At 42.1% G+C, this 20,794-nt stretch overlaps 1 long non-coding RNA gene across 2 annotated transcripts in view; it reads left to right on the forward strand.

Moving 5' to 3' along the window:
• The window catches only part of LOC135364073 (uncharacterized), a 64,378-nt gene that overhangs the window by 33,465 nt on the left and 10,119 nt on the right, over window positions 1-20,794 (forward strand). Inside the window, exons 3-4 of one of the 2 annotated variants that reach the window (XR_010410540.1) lie at window positions 906-1,072; window positions 4,460-6,759. This is a non-coding gene — a long non-coding RNA (uncharacterized LOC135364073). Of the gene's footprint in view, window positions 1-905; window positions 1,073-4,459; window positions 6,760-15,480; window positions 17,262-20,794 lie in introns of those variants that run through there. The other variant, XR_010410541.1, reaches the window with a different exon arrangement.

The following is a 20,794-nucleotide window of genomic DNA, read 5'->3' on the forward strand; positions in this document are numbered from 1 at the left end:
TGCCGAGCAGGGAGCCCGATGCGGGACTCGATCCCGGGACTCCAGGATCATGACCTGAGCCGAAGGCAGTCGCTCAACCGACTGAGCCACCCAGGCGCCCAAGGGTGGTTATTTTTGAATGGGAACACAGAAGGTTTCTATATGTTTATTTTTAAAGTTAATCCATGGATCGTAATTTTAATGTATAGATACACAATTCCAGTAGAAATAATTATAGGATTCTTGCCCTGGAAATTACCAAAATTTTCCCAAAACTCATTTGGAAAAACAATGGAGCATACAACCAGAGACAGCTTTGAGCAAGAAGAGTAGTTAGGGTGGGGGATCTGTTTCCACTAGATATTAGATAAGGATATAAAATCATACCTTGCAACTGAGATACCATTTAACACCAACTGGTAGTGACCAGTGCTGGTGATCTTCTAGAAAAATGAATAAGCTCGGACACTCAGACAGCGTTGGTGGTACTGTCATTTGGTACAACTCTTTCAGAAAGCAGTATGAGATCTCTCTTTACATATATGTGTCAGGAACCATAGAAACGTTCCTACTCCTTGACTCAGAAATATTGACCCTAGGACTATTTCAAGGAAAGAATTCAGCTTAAAAGAAAAGCTATTTGTAAGGATATTATTCATTGCATTATTAGTCTCGACAGGAAAAAATTGGTGCTAAGTTTGCAAATACCTAGTAATTATCTTTAATGAGAGTCCTCCTCTTTTTATAAATACCCAGTGTCTCACCAGCCACTGGTAGGGTAAGAATTGAAAAACAGAATTTTGCTTTAAATTGGCGAGGAAAAGCTCAGGCAGAGCATGCTATAATTGAATATCTGCTCACCACTGTGGAATCAGATCATCTTTGTAGATCTAACCATATTTCTTTCTCTCTTTCTACTCCTGAAGCATACTGTGGTCATTATTAAGGCAATTTTCCTAACTCTAAAAAGCCTCAATCCTGCTTGCCTTTGGAGATTCTCTTGGGGGAACAGAAAAAAGGAAAGATTAAAGAAAAACCCAGCCTCACTAATGTTTGCCGCTGGCAAACAAACGTGCCCCAGGAAGGAAACCAGGTGAGGATTTGATAAATTTACGCTGTGATTTGTATATGTGCATAAGACTCTGACAGGGAAAGAATAGTCTGGCTGCTTCTTGTAAGTCACGGACATCTTTATTGGTTTACCCTTTGTCCTAAGACGTGTGAGGTGGAATGCGTAGGCCCTTTGGCTGGGGGGAACAAGACTCTGGGCCCCATTCTATCCTCCTCATTTCTTGACTGAGCAGAAGCTAGTGTGTGGATGGTAGTGGGGGAGGATTCCGAGCACACTTGGGCACCGCTTGGCCTGTAGGATGTTGGTGGTAGTAATTTCACTGGGTGGTACTCGTTGGGCGAAAAAGGGCCAGAAGGTAGGGAGGGACAGCCCACCTGTTGTCTTTGTCTTGCTGATGAATGCAAGCCTTCCCTAGAGGCATCTGTCTTTTCTTCAGCCCTCTCCTGAGCTACTGCAAGAAGACAAACCCCTCATAGCTCCTAAGGTCCTACGAGGAGTCAACCCAGTAGCCAGGCTAGCTAATCTTTTTTTTTTTTTTTTTAAGTCTTTCTGTAGAAGACACAAGTGGGAACAGATTTACCAAGAGAAATGGCAATAAAGACAGAAATCATAACAGCAAACAATAATTATAGGATTGCCCAAGACACAGTAACAACTCTTTCCCAATGCCTCCCACTGTCCTGGCCCGACTCCCTGAGTCCTGGGCCCCAAGGCCTGTGCTCATGGCTACTGCGGTCCCTGCAACTAAGTGCCAGGCCTGCTCCCTGGTGGCTCTGAGGGCCCTGCCTGAAGTCCGGGGCTTGCACCCTTCCCCCACCCCCCCACCCCCCCCCCCGCCGGTGGTGGTGGGAGCTTTAAATAAACACTGCTTAGGGGAAGAGGGAGGGGAATAAGAAGCCTGTGTTCTCGTCCGGCACACAACACACAACACGGCTCCTTGTGGCTCTCACACAGGGAGCCCCCCTTCCAGCTGTCCCAAACATTTTCTCTTCCAAGAAAGCACTTTACAAACGATACCTCGGACAACGGGAACCGTTTTGAGTCACCGACCACATAGCAAGCTGGAGGTTTGGGAAAGTCTCTCAGTGCTGGGTCAAGGCAGGCAGCAACTTGGAGGCTGGAACACGGTGTTCCTGTGGTGTCCAGGTGTGATCCAGATGCTGGCTTTTCTCCTCTTAGGAGAGTACTTGTGTGGCCAGTGGGTCCTGGCTGCTCAGCCAGGCGGGGCTCGGTGTGGATTTCTTAGCTTTGCAGGTTAGCTGGACATTCTTTGTTCTCTTTCATCCTCTCTCCCATTCTTGATCTCTCTTTCTCCTTCCATCTTATTTTCATTAGTTGAGTATTTACTATGCATGGAATATTGTGCTGGACATTTAGGAGGCTGCAAAGAAGTAAAAAGGCATGCTTTCACTCTCCAAGCAGCTGAGAGCCTGGTTTTGGAGACTGTAACCTGAGCTGGGAGTAGAGTACTTGGTTCCAGAACTTCTTTGTCCTAGATCGGTGGTATGACCTTGGGCAAGTCACTGGCCTTTTTTTTTTTGAGTTCAGTTTCCCCATCTGTAAAACAAGGGGTCATACATGGTTATCCCATCCTTTTCTAAACTCTGTTGAGTTTTTATGGTGAGTGTCAAATAAGTCATTTGTTCACTTGGTGGAGGAAAGTGACATTGCTGAGTTCTTAGAGAAGGCTTCATGGAAGAGATGGGACCAAAGTCCCAAAGGATGCATAGGGAATACTAGCAGGGAGAAAACAACCTACAGACCCAAGAGACTAGAGGCATTTGGAGAGGAAGAAGAAATGAGGAAGTTCTGAGCTAGGATGGAGGTGGGAGGAATTGAAAAGAAGGGGCAGATGAGACTGATATGAAAAATAGATCGTGGATACAGGGAAATGAGAGAGAAAAACCACCAAGTGGTTTCTTGATTTTAAACACAAACAATTTCCATGACGGTGGTATCGTTGATGGGACCAGAAGACAATAAAGGGAGTTCATCTAGTGGGAAAGATGCTGAGTTAGGTTTTAAATCTGTTGACTTTGAGGTGGGACTAGGACATCCATTGGAAATGTCCAGGGTGCAGTCAAAAGTGTGTAACAAACCCTTAGTAAATGGTTGTGAGTGACCTTTTGCTTGGTTAGAGGGAGTTGCTTAGTTAGAGGTTTGTGCTGAAGTGAGGAGCCTGGACGGCAGTTCTGACAAAATGTGAGAAAAAGAACTGCAGAGGGTGAAAGGATGAGATGTGGGGACTCCCCATCATTCAAAGAGAAGGCAGCAAAGGAGACAGAGGAACAATCAGAGCCAGAAGGGGAGCGAGGCCAGTGAGTAGGGAGCCGGTTTCCAGGCAGGTGGGGAAATCTGTAGTAGCTACCAAAACATGGAGGACACCTGAGAAAATGCTGCTGGGGTGGCAATCAGATGGTCACTGTTGAGCTTTCCTGATTTCCTTATTGGTTCTTCTCTTTTATGGAAGTATCGGATGGGACATTTAGGGAAGTTTGATGGAATTAGTTTCTCTAAGGGTCTTTTGGCTTGTTCATTTATTTTTAAGAGAAAACATGGAGGAAATTGAGTTGGAGTGTAAGAAATCCTTATTTTAAAATATTATTGCTAGATTTGTAGTCAATTTGGTGTAGTGACTACTTCATTCCTTAAACAGTAATTTCTAAGTTGAGATTGAAATGTGTAAAGTATCTTAACTTTTTGGGAGGAAAATATGCAAAATAAAGTATGATTCTTCTCAGAAAAATACACAAAATAAAATATGGTTCTTCTCCCCAGAAAAATAAGCAAAAAATTAACATACAACAAATTTATGTGCAGTTTCCCTAAAGCCCCTATGGGGCCATGTACTCAGCTGAAGAGCTCTCATATATGGTTTAGCTCCTGACACTGTGTAACCTGTCTGGGCCCATTTTTCTTATTTGTAAAATAAAGACAACCCTTTGTACAATGAAGATTAAATGAGCAAACACAAAGTGCTCAGAATAAAACATAACACACAGCGAGCACTCAATGATTGTTAATTATTATGGTCATGATTGTTATGTTATTGGATGAAATTACCTCAACTAAATGACTGTTCTCTGGACAAAGCCCTGTTTTCCTAGAGCATTCACTTACTCGCTCACCCCGTCACTCATTCTCTAACTCATTCATTTAGTCATTCATTCATTTACTCACTCATTAATTCACTCATTCATTCATTCACTAATACACTCACTTATTTACTCATTCACTCACTTATTCATTCACTCATTAATTCACTCATTCATTCATTCACTCCCTCGTGAACTCACTCATTCATTCACTCACTGACTTATTCACTCATTCACTCACTAATTCACTCACTTATTTACTCACTCATTCACTCACTCACTCATTTCCTTTCTTTCTATTAATTTGTTCTAGGATCTAGGGAATAAAAGAAGACTAAAGCTGCAAACATCATCATCAAGAAGCTCTTAACCTTGTGATGTGTAAACAGACACCTTTTTACCCCCAAAAGTTTCAGAGTTGAGGTCTCAAATAAGAAAAGAGCAAAGAAATAAGTTTGGAGCAAACACATTGCTTCTACTGATAAAATTTTAGAAGATGAGTGTAATGCATATGGAGTGTAATATGTTTGGAATCCGCTAATTTGGAGTTGATGAGAATGGAATTAAATCTTTGTGAGATGGAATAGTAACATTACCTTCTGCCATTCTTAAAAATGGGATTGACTTAAAAAAGCAATAATGCAAAGAACCAAGAGGATTGCCCATTAGGTGCTCTGATAAGACTCTGGTTTTACTTCTACAGTAGCATCTGCCCACATTAGACTGTGAACCACAGGGAGACTCTCTCATTCATTTTTGTACCGAATACTGACTAATTGGATGTATGATTGTGTTTAAAAGGGAAAAGAACTTTCCCATTCATTCTTTAAGCCATTTTAACAGAATGCATTTACATAGAACTCATTAAGTCAAAATTACCAGTGATTATCTGTTCATTAAGATGTCTGCCTAGCAAACACCTTATTAACCTATGATTTGTATTGTTCTAGAAAGTATTAAGATAACTTAAAACATATTGAATAACTCAGAAGTTTCACCAGCTCTGAATGACCTTACCAATTAGATTAAATTAGCGTGCTGTTCATATTTAATCTTTTAGAAAAGCTTTTATCTTAGAAAAGAAGTAGGGAAAAGTCTAAGAATTCACTTCCCTTTGGTGTCTTTAGGGTTAAAAAGGGGCTTCATTAAACTTTTTTTTTTAATTAAAATTTCTTTGAAATAGTTTTATATACCACTTGAGTCCCATTATGTATTTTTTACATTAGGGCCGAACAAGCTTCTGAATATAAAATCAAACTGGGATTTGCTCTTGAACAGAATAAAGGGAAAAACAGATTTTTTTTCATGATTGTATCTGGGTTTATTAGGAAAACGTACTTTGAATTAAAACATTTTTCATAAGAACTGAAGACAAGGTGCCCCATTTTACTGAAAAAGGTAGAATGTGGGACAAAACCCAGTCTCCTTGGTCTGACTTTTAAGGACACCCAGTGTCCAAGTTCAACCCACTTTTCTGGTCTATCTTTCTGTCTCCCTAACCAGACCCTCTGTTCCACCCAGACACATCTACTTACATTTCCCCAAACTCATGTGCTTCCCAGCCTCTTACCCTTACCGCTTACAGTCCACTGAACTCCTCCCCCAGTGCCAGGATTGAACATTCAGATAAAATCTTACCATCCTCTGGGAAGTATTCTCCTCTCTCTCTAGGTCCCATGTGGAAATGTTCCTCCACCCACACTTCTTTTTAAATTAATGGTTATTGAGTGATTACTCCAGGCCATTCACTGTGCTAAGAATTTTACAGGCCTATGAGGTAGGTAGTAATGTTATTAGCCCCATTTTACAGATAGAGAAACAAGTTTTGAATGGCTGTTTAATTTTTTCAAGATCATTACAGCAAGGAATTGCAGAGCCAATCCTTCTGATTCCAGAACCTGAGTTTTCAACCATCGTATTATTCTGCTTCCCCTAACCCTTTCATAGCACTCTTTTATTTCACAACTCTGTTACTGAAATAGACATCCTTTTAATTAAAAATATGTTTTTATGTTTATACTGCAATTTTCTCTGTTTTTCAATTGGACCATGGAGCCCTTTGAGGGCAAAGATCATGTCTTCTTAGTCTTCCCCTTTGGTTTCTAGCATGGTGTCTTTTGCATAATTAGTAAGTTCTTCCTGAAGAAGTAAAAGTAAAATAGATCAAGTAGAACTAAATGGACTTCCCAAATCTTGAAGGTCAGAATTAGCTCCTAATGTAGGCTATCTGCTCTCACAGAGTGTTATAGACTGAATTTTTGTGTCATAAGTTGAAGCCCTAACCCCCAATATGATGGCATTTGGAGATGGGGCCTTTAGATGAGAAATAATTAGGGATAATTCCACCCTCATGATGGGATTAGTGGCCTTATAAGAAGAGGAAGATGGAGGAGAGAGAGATATCTTTCTCATTGCCACATGAGGGCATGGTGAGAAGGCTATCTGCAAGCCAGCAAGAGATCTCTCACTAGGAACCAATTGGTGGGCACCTTGATCTTGGACTTCTAGCCTCTGGAACTGTGAAAATGAATGTCTGTGTTTAAGCCCACCCCCCTCCAGTCTATGGTGTTTTGTGATCACAGCCCGAGTGGACTAAGGTATGAAGGTATATTAGAAATGAGAGGTCCTTTAAAAATTTATGGAGTGTAGGGATGAAGGAGAACACCAAAGGGGCACCTAGAGAGAGAGAGGCTTGCAGAAACCTCACTGAATGTATGCCTAGCTCCTACAAAGTAGGTTTTCTCTGTCAGCAGTCCAAGCATGATGTTGCATCCAGAAAAAAATAACAAATTTGATATCTAATGCTGATAAACAATAAAAATCTTTACTTCAGTCTCCAATAATCAGAAAGGGGATTACAGTGCATTCTCTCCACCCCATGAAGTTCTTTCAGAGTCCTACTGATCAGAGTGTGGCCACCTTTCTAGACTTCCTGGTACAGGCTCACACGTGGCCTCTGATTCTTCTTGCTTCAGTCCCTTTTCCCAGTGCAGTCTGTCCTCGGGTGGCACCTGATACCGCTGGCCTTGTGCATAAACATAACAACTCGCTTAGAAGGCAGGCATGTGTTGGAGGTGGGGGATGTGGTCATAATTGTAGCAGAGTGAGATTTTTCTGGAAATTCTGGTGAAAGCAGTTGGGGAAGATTTGGGAAGCAACTTGGTTTTCGGGCACTCTAATGAGTTCAAGAATGCATGAGCACTTTACACTGGCTTTGAAAAAGGGTATACGAGCCACATAATGGTCTGTGTAATATGCTGGGGTGGCAAGGATGACAAGGGACAGGAAAACCATTTCCAGCTTTTTAACATTACTGTGTGAATACCCGGAGCTATCCAGCACTTACTAGGCATGTTTCCTGGTTTACCTGCACCATCTCCTTTGATTCCTTCAATAAACTTAAGGAAGACATAAGCACCACAGAGGAGGAAGTTGAGGTAGAGAAAGGATAATTCAAGAGAGGTATTCAAGGTTAAAGACAATAAATGGCAGAACCAGGAATTGAGCCCACACAGATTGTTTCTAGAATGCGTGCTTCTAATCACTCTTGTCTACAGCTTCCGGTGGAGGGTCCTGCTTCATGGTCCATACTCCTTTCTCTGGTGCAGGTCCAAAGCAGAGGATACACCGTCACTGTGGGTCACTATTTTCTAGGAGGAGCTATTTTGGAAGCCCCAATTTTTGAGTCACAACATATATACATTTGGTACTTTCTTGATTTCCAAATGTATTAGGCGGTAGACTGATCATTTTGACTGAAAGAGCAGCACAAGGGAAGGTGGCAAGGCAAACATGAAAAAAGGTATCCTGACATCAGTCCTTATGGACCTAGAATGGGTGAGGGTAGAGTAAGTTACATACCACCCCTCGATCTCAGTGGCTCAATGGAGTATGCTCTATTTCTCACACCATGTGCAGTGCAGGCCAGCAGGGTGCTGTGTAATCACTCAGGATTTCAGAGTGACAGAGCTCCTTCTTGATAAGTACTTACGAGGTTGCTGTAATAGGTGAAGACAAAGGGGTAGAGAGTGTCCACCTGAAAGTGACTTGTATCACTTCTGTTAACATTTCACTGGACAAAGCAAGTCATGTGGCCAAGCCTCATTTCAAATGTGGGGGGTGGAGAAGTGGAATCATACCATCTTTCTGGAAGGAGAACAACCAGGAATAGTTGATGAACAGCATCCAAACTAACCCCGTGCCTAGAGAGGCTCAAGCGGAGTGTAGATCCTGATTCAATCCTGAGACGGGACACACGGAGCATAATGCAGTTTGCAGACTCAAGGAAGAGACACAAATGGAACCTCCACATTCTTTTCCCCTCGCCAGTTGCTCATTCCAGTGCAAGAAGACAGAAAAATGCACCGAGATGCCCAGAGAAAACATCATCATTTTAAATTATTATCATAAAAAAGTATTTCCTATTATCTGGTTATGTGAACTAAGAGCACTTATGTGGTTGCGTGGTATCATGGGGAGCAAGTTCTGTCCAGGCTTGGTAAGAACGAGCTTTATGGCCATTTTTATCTCCAAAATAGTCTACATGCAAGAACTCTTATTAATAATCCACAGTTCATAAAATTTTATCAAGTGCCAACATTAAGACCTAATTTACTTGTTTCTCTTTAAGTATCATTTTGTGTTTCTTTTTTTTTCTCTTCAAAGTTAAGAATCCTCTTCAGGCTGATAAGAAAGCTTTTATTTTCCAATTTGATTAATGAGTGCTTTTTCAATTATGTTTCTTTGGAATTGGAAACACAGTTACTTTGGATACTTTCTGATGCTTCCTCACTTGTCGTAAAAGTATGGAGGTAACAGATTTGAATTCATCTTCCCTTCCTTTTCCTTCTCCTCCCTGTCCTTTCTCCCCTTGTCTCCTTGCCTCCCTTTACCTGTCCCTTCTCTCCCTCTCTCCCTCCAGCCCTCCCTTCCATTCCTATTTTTCTACGTAATTGTCATTTTACCAGCTCCACACCCACCTTCTATCCGATCAAACCTACTCATCCTTAAGGTCAATGCCTAACATCGTTTCCTTGGGGAAACCTTCCTTGTCCTTCAATGCCAGCTTCATCCTTGGAATGAACGTCTATACTATCAAGTACTTCCTTTTCAGAGCGCTAATGAAAATGCATTTATATGATTACTCGTGGAGTTATTTGTTTAATATCTCTCCCCCAGTAAAAGTGCAAGCTCCATGAGAGCAGGCACCAGGATTCTCATGTTCCTTACTGTGGCTGTAAGTTCTAACACAACCCCTGAGCCATGACGGGTGCTGTCTCCTGAGTCAGCAATGCTATTACTTTCCCTCATCCTTGTATTTGGGTGGCCTGATGGCTTTTTTGGGGTTGAGAGGTGCAGGTGCAGGCCGACTCAGAGGGGAATGAACCGACTGCAGAGTACAATAAGAATAGCAGGAACAGACATACCTGCTTGACACCAACCTGCTTTCTCTAAGTGTTGAGATTTCGTGGATAGTGGTCAAAGTGACATTTTAGACCAAGACAAGGGTATTGCTTCAAAACTCTGCAGTTTAAAAGTGCTATTGATGGAACAGTACATGGGGGGCAGGGGGGAGAAGACGGAGAAAACGCCATTTTTTTCTACCGGTTACGTAAAGTCCTTTTCTGCCTGCCAACATGTCTGATATGATAGACTGAAAGCACCATTTTCTTGGTAAAGCAAACACAGACTTCTCTTTAAAAACACCTTTTGATACTTTATGAGTAGGGCTGGTATATGTAACCGATCAAGACCCACATATGGCTTATTATGACATTTAGCTGATTAAAACAGTCTAGACATAAACTTGAGATTTCAGAAATGTTTAAGTTAAGTAAGAAATACATTTTAATGTACAGTAGATGTGTACTTAGTCCTGGGCCACCTGTATCCCTACAGGAATTGCAGAGCAGGAAGTACTTTTGACTCAAGAAGTGTGTCTGAAAATTAAGGTTGTAAATTAACAACAGCTTGTCTATTAGATTATTTCAGCCATAAAGGACTCAGTATGTTTCCAAATGCTCATGATTTTCAATACATTTCTGTGGCTCGATTTAATAAAGAGCGATGCTGGGAATGCCTTTGGCTTGAAGGGCTGCAAAAGCACATTTTTAGAAAATCCCGGAGAATAAATAGTAGCTGCTGGTTAGGCTGTGGTAAAACACACCTGTGGCTAATGAGAAAGGAAAAGTTGGAACTGCCCCTTGGCACCGGCCGCTGGGCCCACACGGGCGGGGGGAGCACTGCGGCTCTAGCGGTCTGTGCCCAGCCTCCGCCCCAGGGCCAGGGGGGCCAGGCTTTGCCTCCTGCCTCCGTGGGTCCAGCCGCCACTCGCTCTGGGTTGTTTTCCCGGGCTGTAACTGGGGAATAATGAGGCCTAATTAACACAAGGGGTGGCTGGATTAATTGGCTCAGGTTTGGGGCCAAGCACCTCAAAGTGGAGCATCCTATGACTTGCAATGCTGAGGCTTGGCTTAGGCTGTGATTTCGATTTGTTTTTCTGTCATCATGACCCCTTCCGGGCACGGAGGAGGTGGGTGAAGTCAGGGAAAGACAGGGGGGGTGCGTCAGGGGACATACTTTCTGAGAGAGAGAGATTGAGGAAGAAAAAGAAGGTGAAGGGAGAGGAGGAAAAGTGAGGGAGGGAGAGAAGGGAAAAGAAGTGGAGAGAAGAGAGAGAGTGGACACTTCTGAGGTGTCCAAGGGCCTAGCTCCCAGGTGGTCTCCGAGTGTTTGGAATTGACTGGGATGAGACCAGGGGAGAGCACAACACAGTATTTTTGCCTTTCTCCTGTAGCCAAACTATTGAGCTGGCAGGAAGACATGGAACACATGATGACCTGAAGCCCATTCACTGCACTGGTTTTGCCAAGATTTTAATTCAGTCTGTGTATGTGAACACTGTTAACCTTTTCCTTTCTGAAGCATCCAGTGGCTCAGACATAGGCCTGGCAGCCAAGAGAATGGGGTCCTTTTCCAGGTTCGTGATTTATAGTGTGACACTAAGTGGGGTACTTGGTTCACCTCCCTGGTTTCCTCATTTGAAAAACGAGGGGGATTAGATGAGCCAAGATGTATCAGTTAGCTTTTGCTGCATGACAAACCACCCCAAAGCTTTCTGGCTTCAAACAGCAAACATTTATTTCGCTCGCAGTTCGGTGGGTTGGCATTTGGGATTGAGCTCCTCTGGGTGGTTTGGATGGTTGGGACGGGCCTTTGCTGACCTCAGCTGGGCTTGCTCCTGTGTCTGTGGTCAGCTGGTAGGGCAGCTGGGGCCAACTGGTTTATGATGGCCGCACCTGGACGATGGGATGACTGGAGTCTTTCTTCACGAGCTCAAGCATCCTCGGGCAGGCCAGCCCAGGCTGACTCACGCAGTGGTCAAAGGTTCTAAAAGAGTGGAAACCGCAAGGTCTTTGGAGGCATGGGGACGGAACTGGCACAATCCAGTCACGCACCAGCTCAGATTGGAGGGTGGAGAAACAGACCATGCTTCTTGATGGGGGCAGCTGCAGAGTATTGGGGCCATTATTTTCTTCATCCAGGTACCTTTCAGCCCCCAATAAACAATGAGAAGAAGTCAGGACTAGTAGAATAGCATCTGTTTTTTGGAGTTCAGCTTTAAGAATCTGAGGTTACAAGTCCTAGCTGGCTGTTTCGAATTCATTGTGTGACTTTCCATAAGTTTTTCAACCTTTTTGTTGATTTTAAATTGCTGTACTAGGCTCCTTTTGCTTATATATTACTAAGAAAATAATCAGTGAAGAATTTTAGAGAGAAATTCAAGTATCCACAAGGCCTGGTGAATAAGGGTATTCGGTAAATAATATTGAATGCAAAAATCAATACACGTATTAATACATACTTAGGTCTTTTAAACTTTTCTTTGCAATACAAACTTTTACTCACAGCAGAAATTTAGAAAAGGAATATAAAGAGAGGAAAATAGAAGTCATATTTTACTCCATCATCAGAGGGAATAATGTATAATTGTTTATTTTTTGGTGTAGTTCCTTCAAGAATTTTTTTCAGTCTGTATATGGTCTGCTGCAAACAAACATAGGATCTTACTGTCATACTGTTTTTATAATCTGCTCTTTCACTTTGATAAATACACTATACTTCCTCATTTTTTTTTTAATATTTTATTTATTTATTTGAGAGAGAGAGAATGAGAGACAGAGAGCACAAGAGGAAGAGGGTCAGAGGGAGAAGCAGACTCCCCGCCGAGCAGGGAGCCCGATGCGGGACTCGATCCAGGGACTCCAGGATCATGACCTGAGCCGAAGCCAGTCGCTTAACCAACTGAGCCACCCAGGCGCCCTGTACTTCCTCCTTTTTGGTGACTGCGTGGTATCTAGTGCACACATGGGCCACGGTTTACTCAACCCATCCCCCACTGTTAGGCACTTAAATATTTTCTTGCTTTTAAAAGTTATTTTATTTTTATTTTTATTTATTTTTTATTATGTTATGTTAATCACCATACATCATTAGTTTTTTTTATTATTATGTTATGTTTATCACCATACATTACATCATTAGTTTTTGATGTAGTTTCCATGATTCATTGTTTGCGTATAACACCAAGTGCTCCATGCAGAACGTGCCCTCCTCAATATCCATCACCAAGCTAACCCATCCCCCCACTCCCCTCCCCTCTAGAAGCCTCAGTTTGTTTCTCAGAGTCCATAGTCTCTCATGGTTCATCTCCGCCTCTGATTTACGCCCCCCTTTCTTCCCCTCCTGCTATCTTCTTCTTCTTCTTTTTTTTTTTTTAACATGTAATGTATTATTTGTTTCAGAGGTACAAAAACATCATATACACATTTTACCTAAGTTCTTTGAAAGATCTGTGGCACATTAAGGACTATATTTGTCTTCGTCCCTGGTTCCTGGCATAGGGCTCCTAAAACCCTTGCAATTTCCTGAGTGATTGGAGTATCTTTCACCATTCATAGGGAGCCCCGGGGGGCACACCTGAGTTTATGCTAATTAAGTGACATGGGGTGGGGATCCTACATAGCTTCATAATGGGGTTCTTCACCAGAAAGACCAAGTAATCAGAAGGTTGGAACTGAAACTTTCAGCCCTGCCCATCAACCCCTGGGAAGGGTAAGGGGGGAAAGTCCTTTTGAGAGGACTACAGGTTAAACTCTATAAAACTCTCGATCAATGATATTTGATGAACATCTTGGTTAGTGAGGGCATCCATGTGCCAGGAGGGTAACACACCCTAGTTCCATAGGAATAGAGACTCCTGTGCTCATTGGGAACTTTGGGACCTTGCCCCTATGTACCTTTTCATCTGGCTATTAGACTTCATCCTTTATCGTATCTTTTGTATTATAAACTGATAATCTATTAAGTAAACTGTTTTGTGTGAGTTGTGTGAGCGGCTTTGGCAAATTAATTGAATCAGAGGAGTGGGTTGTGGGAACCTCTGATTTTTATAGCCAGTTGGTTGGAAACACAGGTAAAAACCTGGACTCTTGATTGGCATCTGAAGTGGGGGTGGGGACAGTCTTGTGGAACTGAGCCCTTTACCTGTGAAGTCTGATGCTAACTCCAGGCAGATAGTGTCAGAATTCGGTTCAATTTGTAGGATATCTAGTCAGTATCTGCTGAGACTTGGACAATTGCATGGCGGTATTGGAAAACACTCCACCATTCTTAAATATTTTCTTAGGATACATTTCTAAAAGTGGTATCCTCATCTCAAAGGCATATTTTAAAGACTTCATTCATTCTTAAAAACTCAGGCAAAGTTTAACTATTTGCTCCCACATTACCGATAAGAATGCCTACAGTCTTTGGTCTACCATTTTCACCACAAATTTGTAAATGGTTCCGAATCCTTCTGTGATGACTCTATATCTCATTGGAGGTTATACAACTCTCAACATAAACAAACTGCAGAACTGGAAGGAATCTCAAAGGTCATTAAGTCTAACCCCATAGGCAAAGCTCAAATGCTAGCACCTTCTCTCTGTATTCACTTAAAGGTATTGGGTTTAAAGAAACACAACAGACATAACATTAAGGTGTATCTGACAAACATCAGCCCCACTTAGAGCTGTTGAGCATTGACAGAGTTTCTATTCTTTCTAGGACGAGGGAAGGGGGTGGGGGACAGACTTCCAAATGACCCTGGTTTCCAAAAAGGACCAAAACAACTCCTATAACTCAGTTGTTCATGTCCCTCAGCATAGCACGCTAAAACAATTAGCAGAGTCTCTGCTCAGTGATGGGCTTTTGAGAGACACTACAGATGTAAAGGTAGAGCATTCTTCTATCAGAAGAGAAATGATAAAAAATAAATTAAACACATCTAGAACAAGCATAAGAAATAGATTAATTCCCCTAGAATGTTTTTGCCACTGTTGACAAATTTAGAAGCTAGAAAAACTAGCCCTTCTTAATTCCCTCCAGTGTTCAGAGTTCCCATCCTTATCTTTTGGCTAGCATCCAATTCAAAGCTCAGAAAGTGGATTTATAACAACAGAACAAAACATAGCAGCATCTCTCAGTCCTACCTTTTCCCTGGACCCTGCTCCTTCTTCCAAAGGGAAGATAGATTCCAAACTGGTAGTGGTACCTGATCAAACTCCACAAATATATGAGATTGCCAGTTTTCTGACAAGTCTAAGTGACACATTCACATCACATTCACATCATTTGTTCATTCCCTCCAATAATCAGAGCATTTTGATGGGGCCAAGCTTGTCAGTCCAAATCCTTCTTCCTTTACAATAAGTTCCATTCTGGAAGGCTCTCGTTCTGTATACCTTCCTGATAGGTCCACCTCACTGGACACACTGAGGTAGATCTGAATTGTGCTTGGTTGACATGGCTTTGGCTGAGCTTTTGGATGTTCAGTTTTTGAAAAACACAACATGTACCAAATTTCTGATGATTTGGTTCCACTCCCATTTTTCTCAGAAATCCCAGTAGCATTCACTCAAGGGGTCTCTTGATTTCCTGATGAAATTCATTGGAGCATGGAGACTTGAATCACTCAGAAAGTGATTTCCTTTTTTAACAATCTTCCCCCTCCCCTTTTTAAATAGAGAAGATAAAAGCAACACCATAACCATAGAGTTTCATGTTTCTTACTCTCCGATGACACTGTCTCTCCCATTGGGCAGGTTTGAGCCTTCATTGTTTCTCTATCTTCCTTGAATATGATGAGAAAACCCTTTTTTGTTTTCCTGAACATTTGTTTCGAGGTTTAGTTCATTCTGACTATGTTCTCTGGCAGTGTTATTATAAGATCATTAATCACAACAACAACAGTAAGAGTAGCACAATAATGGCATTTTTTTTTGTTCTCAGGGCCCTTCCAGCTTATTTACATGGATTTGTCAAAGTTGGCAGAAAATGTCTTCCAGGACTTCAATACAGTTGATGAAGACACAGGAAGGAAACTCAGCAATACTGTGGTGAAAAACTCCCTGAAATAAGGGGCAATTTTACTTGTAAAGAATGGTGGGCAAATATCTTGTTTTAAGGGGGAATTTAGAGAATGCATACGTGCTTTTGAAACCCTTCCCCTCATGGCCTCGTTCAAGCATCCTTCCCCTTGGATAGTGTTCCCTGGTGCAGCGTTCTGGGGGCTTTCCCTCTTCTCTGACCGCTCAAGGCACTTTGTTGCATCTCTTACATGGTAACGACCCCTCTCTACTGTGTTTTAAGGTTTTTTTTTCTTTTCCCAACATGCCTTAGAAACTTTGCTGTATTGCAAAGTTCTTGCTGTATTGCAAAGAGTTCTTTGGCTCGTCTGTCTTTCTATCCGTAGCTCTAACACTGTGTCTGGCATACAACAGGCATCAAATCAATGCTTGTTGAATGAAGGAACAGGACTGGGAAGGGAGGACTACTTGCAAGGACAAATTATTCAGAGGGAAGCTCTCCAGAATACAAATAGGAGACAAGCACTAGAACCAAAGACATGAGAAAGACGCTATAAGGAGCTTAAGTCTTGAAAGTCTCAAGTTTACACATTCTCAGTTGTTTCACAATCAATTCAGTTTGATTTAATGTCATGTGTTAAACATCATTCGTGGTATGGCATTGTGTGGGGATGCTGTGTTGGTCTCAGCCTATCAATAGTGATGCTATTGGCTGGGAGCACCCTGGGGGCACTCACCTGGGCCTGTATTACTTGTGACAAGCCCCCATAGACATTTTTCCAATGTCTGGAGCCAATGTTGGGGCTGGACCAGCCTTTATGGTTCTTATTACATGACTGTAGGACACACCTCAGCAACAACCTTCGGGGAACTTTGAAGAACAAGATTTATTACTCACAGGTTCTGGAGGGTACATGGTATGCCAAAGCGCCCCACAGCAAGGTCATGAGTAGGGAGAAAGCATGTAGACCTAGGGCTCTGCCTTTATTAGTGTCTGAGTGTGGGGTGTCTAGGGTTTAGCAGGTTCATTCTTTTTTTTTTTAATATTTTGTTTATTTATTGGAGGGGGGGAAGAGAGCATAAGCAGGGGGAGGGGCAGAGGGAGAGGGAGAGGCAGGCTCCCCACTAAGCAGGGAGCCTGACACAGGGCTCCATCTCAGGATCCCGAGATCATGACTTGAGCCGAAGGCAGTTGCTTAACCAACTGAGCCACCCAGGTGCCCCTAGCAGGTTCATTCTTTATCGGAGAATTTAAAAACATAAGAGTGGGAATTAAGGGAATGAGAAGGGAGACGCCAGGTCACTCAAGCGGTCAGTTACCTAGGTTTCTCCAGGGTGTTCTAAAAGGGGAATTCATGGATGGGGGTGGCCTGCTTCTTGTACCTATTTGATTTGCCAGTAGCTGTGTCATATGGCTGGCACTAAGTTTCTTTTTTTTCTTTTTTTTAAAGATTTTATTTATTTATTTGACAGAGAGAGACACAGCGAGAGAGGGAACACAAGCAGGGGGAGTGGGAGAGGGAGAAGCAGGCTTCCCGCGGAGCAGGGAGCCCGATGTGGGACTCGATTCCAGGACCCTGAGATCATGACCTGAGCCGAAGGCAGACGCCTAACGACTGAGCCACCCAGGCGCCCCGGCACTAAGTTTCTTTAAGATGGGTATCTTTGAAATGGACGCCTCAGCAATCAAAAAGCTTAAGTCAGGTACTTACACTACAGGGGGATATTTTAAAAAAGTAAATTCTGCATCTGTCCTCATAGAACCCAGCAGAGTGGACAAGTGTGTGACAAATAATTATAGGATACCATAATTAGCTCTACACAAGCTATTCAAGGCTTAGGGGTAGTATAGAGGACAACATGACTGCAATGGAGGGGAGTGGAGGGTCTGGAAAGTTCCAGACTCATCTCCTTGGATTTTCTGGAAGTTTTCCAGGTGGACAAGGGAATATAGGTTGTGTGGTATGTGGAAAACTTGTTCCAGGCAGAATTAACAGAGTAAAGAAAGGCATAGAATCACAGATCAGCATGGAGTGTTTGGGGAAATACAAGTAGTTGTTGGAACATAGAGTACAAATGGGAGAATATCAAAAGATGAAGGTTGGGAGGAAGGGAGGGGCAAAAAGGAAAATTTGACCAGGAGTTTCTAAATTAAGAATTTAAGTTCCACAAGCTGATCTAATCCAGTATCTTTTCCCCATATTGTGCTATCAGAAAATATTCAAAAATCAATTTGTCCATCTTTTCCCAAGATAAAAATTCCCCGAGAGTAGGAACTTCACCTGTTGCCTGTGCTGCCATGTGAATTATCATCTTCTTTAGTGGTCTTGATGCAGAATCATCTTTGACTTTCTTTGTGAAAGGACTGAACTTTATATAAATTCCATAGACAAAAGTGGTGATTGAGATGAAAGAAAAATTTGGTGTTAGAATGTACACTGTTGGTGGGAATGTAAAATGGTGCAGCCACTTTGGAAAAATAGTATGGAGGTTCCTCAAAAAATTTAAAAAAATATAACTACCAGGTGATCTAGCAATCCTGGGTATATCTCTAAAAGAACTGAAATCAGGATCTCAAAGCAATATCTGCCTTCCCGTGTTCACTGCAGCATTATTCACAATAGCTAAGAAGTGGGTACAACCCGTATGTCCATCAGCAGATGACTAGATAAAGAAAATGTGGTAAGTTAATATGATGGGGTATTATTCAGCCTTAAAAGAAGAAGGAAACCTTGTCATAACCAACAACATGGATTAGCATGGAGGACATTTTGCTAAGTGAAATAAGCCAGTCACAGAAGGACAAATACAGCATGGTCCCACTTATATGAAAGTATCTGAAATAACCAAACTCATAGAAGCAGAGAGTGGGTTGGTGGTTACCAGAAGTTGAGGGGAGAAAACAATGGGGATAACGTGTTAGTTATGCCAGACGAGTAAGTTCTAGAGATCTACTATGCAACATCGTGCTTATGATAAATGATGCCATACTGTGCACTGAAAAATTTGTTAAGAGAAATAATAAAAAAAAAAAGTAGATATGAAGTTAAGAGTTTGCTACCACACATACAAAAAAGAAAGAACAGAACAGAAAGAAGAAAGAGAGGGTGTAGGCTCTACAGAACCAGTTTAAATCCTGCCTTTGTCAAATATTAGATATCCAATCTAGGGTAGGTGTTTATTCTGAGTCTCAGCTTTCTTGTTTGAAACTAAGGGGATAAGAGATCTAGGGATAACAGGGTCTGTGTGGCACCGCTCCATGGAAAGATGAAACAGGAAAACACATATGAGCACATTTGGTGCTATGGTGCTTATGTGTATAGTATGTTAGGAAATGCTAGTTTTCTTTGAAAATGCTTTGTTCTGTATTGTAATTGCCAACCTTCTGAAGCATTTTTTAAAAGTACTTGGGCTGCTAAGAAGTTACCAGTTCTTAGAAGTCTCTGCATTTTTGTAATTTTAAGTCAAAGAGATAATTCAAGACATTTGTTACTGGATTAGGTGTCCTAGAGAGAAAGTAGAAAGTAATCTGCCAGAGAAGTCTGTTGGCTTTCCCATCCATCTGTCCATCCATCCATCCATCCATCCATCCAGTAGCGAGATACACACACATACACTCACACATGCGCACACCTCTTTTTCTCTTTTTTCTTTACTGGAAGTTTCTTCTTTGTGTTAGATGAGATTTTTGAGAGGCTGAGGAAAAGACTTTTGGAAAGAGGACTAGCTGGAGGACTCTCAAAGGGGCACAGAGCTGACCCTGTGCAATGGGAGAGGAAAGGTTTCTTACAGCAGCTGTGATGAGGCTTGTCCTGACTTCCCACTCTCTGGTTTTAAAACCCTGGGCAAGTCACATAAACTCTCTGAGCCTCAATTTCCTCAGACATCTGAAACTGGGTGATAAGCCTACCTGTAGTGTTGTGGGGAGGACTGAGTTAATGTGTAGGTGAGAGCTGGACACAGGGTAGACGTTCAACAAATGGTATATGTGTTCGTCTGAATGTGTATCTGTCTGTCTGTCTATCTATCTATCTATCCAACTGCTATGAGATTTGAATACAAACTTAAGTTTAGCCTCGTTTGGCAATTATTTATCCCCCCAAAATCCTAAGTGCCAGTAGGAGGTTGGTGGCGGTATTTGCTATTAAGATGGTCATCTAATTTATCCAGAATATGCTTATATTTGTTTTAACATTATTCTTGGAAGGAAAGCGACCAAAATTTACAATTTCTCATAGTTCTCAAAAGCCCCTGAAAATACATTCTACAGCCTATGAGGAGTCAGTGGTTTGTACATGAGAACACTGAACTAAATTATTTGAAATTCCTCTTTTAGTACTAAAATGCTACTTTTTTCCCTCAAAGGGCTGGGGTGCTGCGAAGGCAGAAACAAAGAGAACAAAGTTAATAGGGAAAGAGTGTTGTAAGAATATGTATTCACTGTCATATTTGTTATCTTGTTTAACTCTTATGACAATCCTCTGAGAGACGTATTAGTATTTTTGTATCTTAAAAACGGAGAAACTGGGATTTAAACTGATTAAATGACTTGCCTTAGGCTACGGTATTTTAACATGGGTGTACGGTTGATCTATCTATAATTGCACTGTTGCATCTGGGAAATAAAATTACATTATAATCATTCATTCATACGTTCAAGCAGCAAGCACTCACTGAGTATCTACCATTTACAAGGCATGGAGAGATCTCCAGGGGGTCCTACTGACTTGATATTTCAGCTTCTAGAATGGAAAGTGAATGGAGGCTTTTGGAATTGTGCGAGGTGGTGTCCCCACACAAGGCATTTTGCCTTTATGAAATAAAAAAGATGGGATTGCTTTATAATGAAAGGTGAGAGATGAAGAATCTGTGAAGGCAGCTAACAATATATAACACCCAGTTCTGCCAGATCTCCACTTGGCCGTTCTTTTCATTGGAGACGCCCTTGCGCTTGTCTCCCGGGCACCCGTCGTAGAGAACAGCACTTCATTGTATCGGGGAAGAGCATCCACCTCTCCTGACCCCAGCGTGTCTGAATGTGATGGAGCTGGCATATTCTTCTTGGACTCCATGTACCTGGCCACAGAAATTGTTCTAGAGAAGACAGCGGGCCCAACCACAGTATCTCAACCCCACTTCCTGCCACAGGGATTAGCAGGGGTGGCTGTGAGATCCAAGCCCAACCAGAGTCATTCTCTGGGATTCTTTCAGCTCAAAACTCAGAGAATAAGGCCCTT

Source organism: Mirounga angustirostris, unplaced genomic scaffold (genome assembly GCF_029215605.1).
Source record: "Mirounga angustirostris isolate CCGP_5_RB_7025 unplaced genomic scaffold, mMirAng1.0.hap1 SCAF_4, whole genome shotgun sequence".
NCBI classification, from domain to species: domain Eukaryota; kingdom Metazoa; phylum Chordata; class Mammalia; order Carnivora; family Phocidae; genus Mirounga; species Mirounga angustirostris.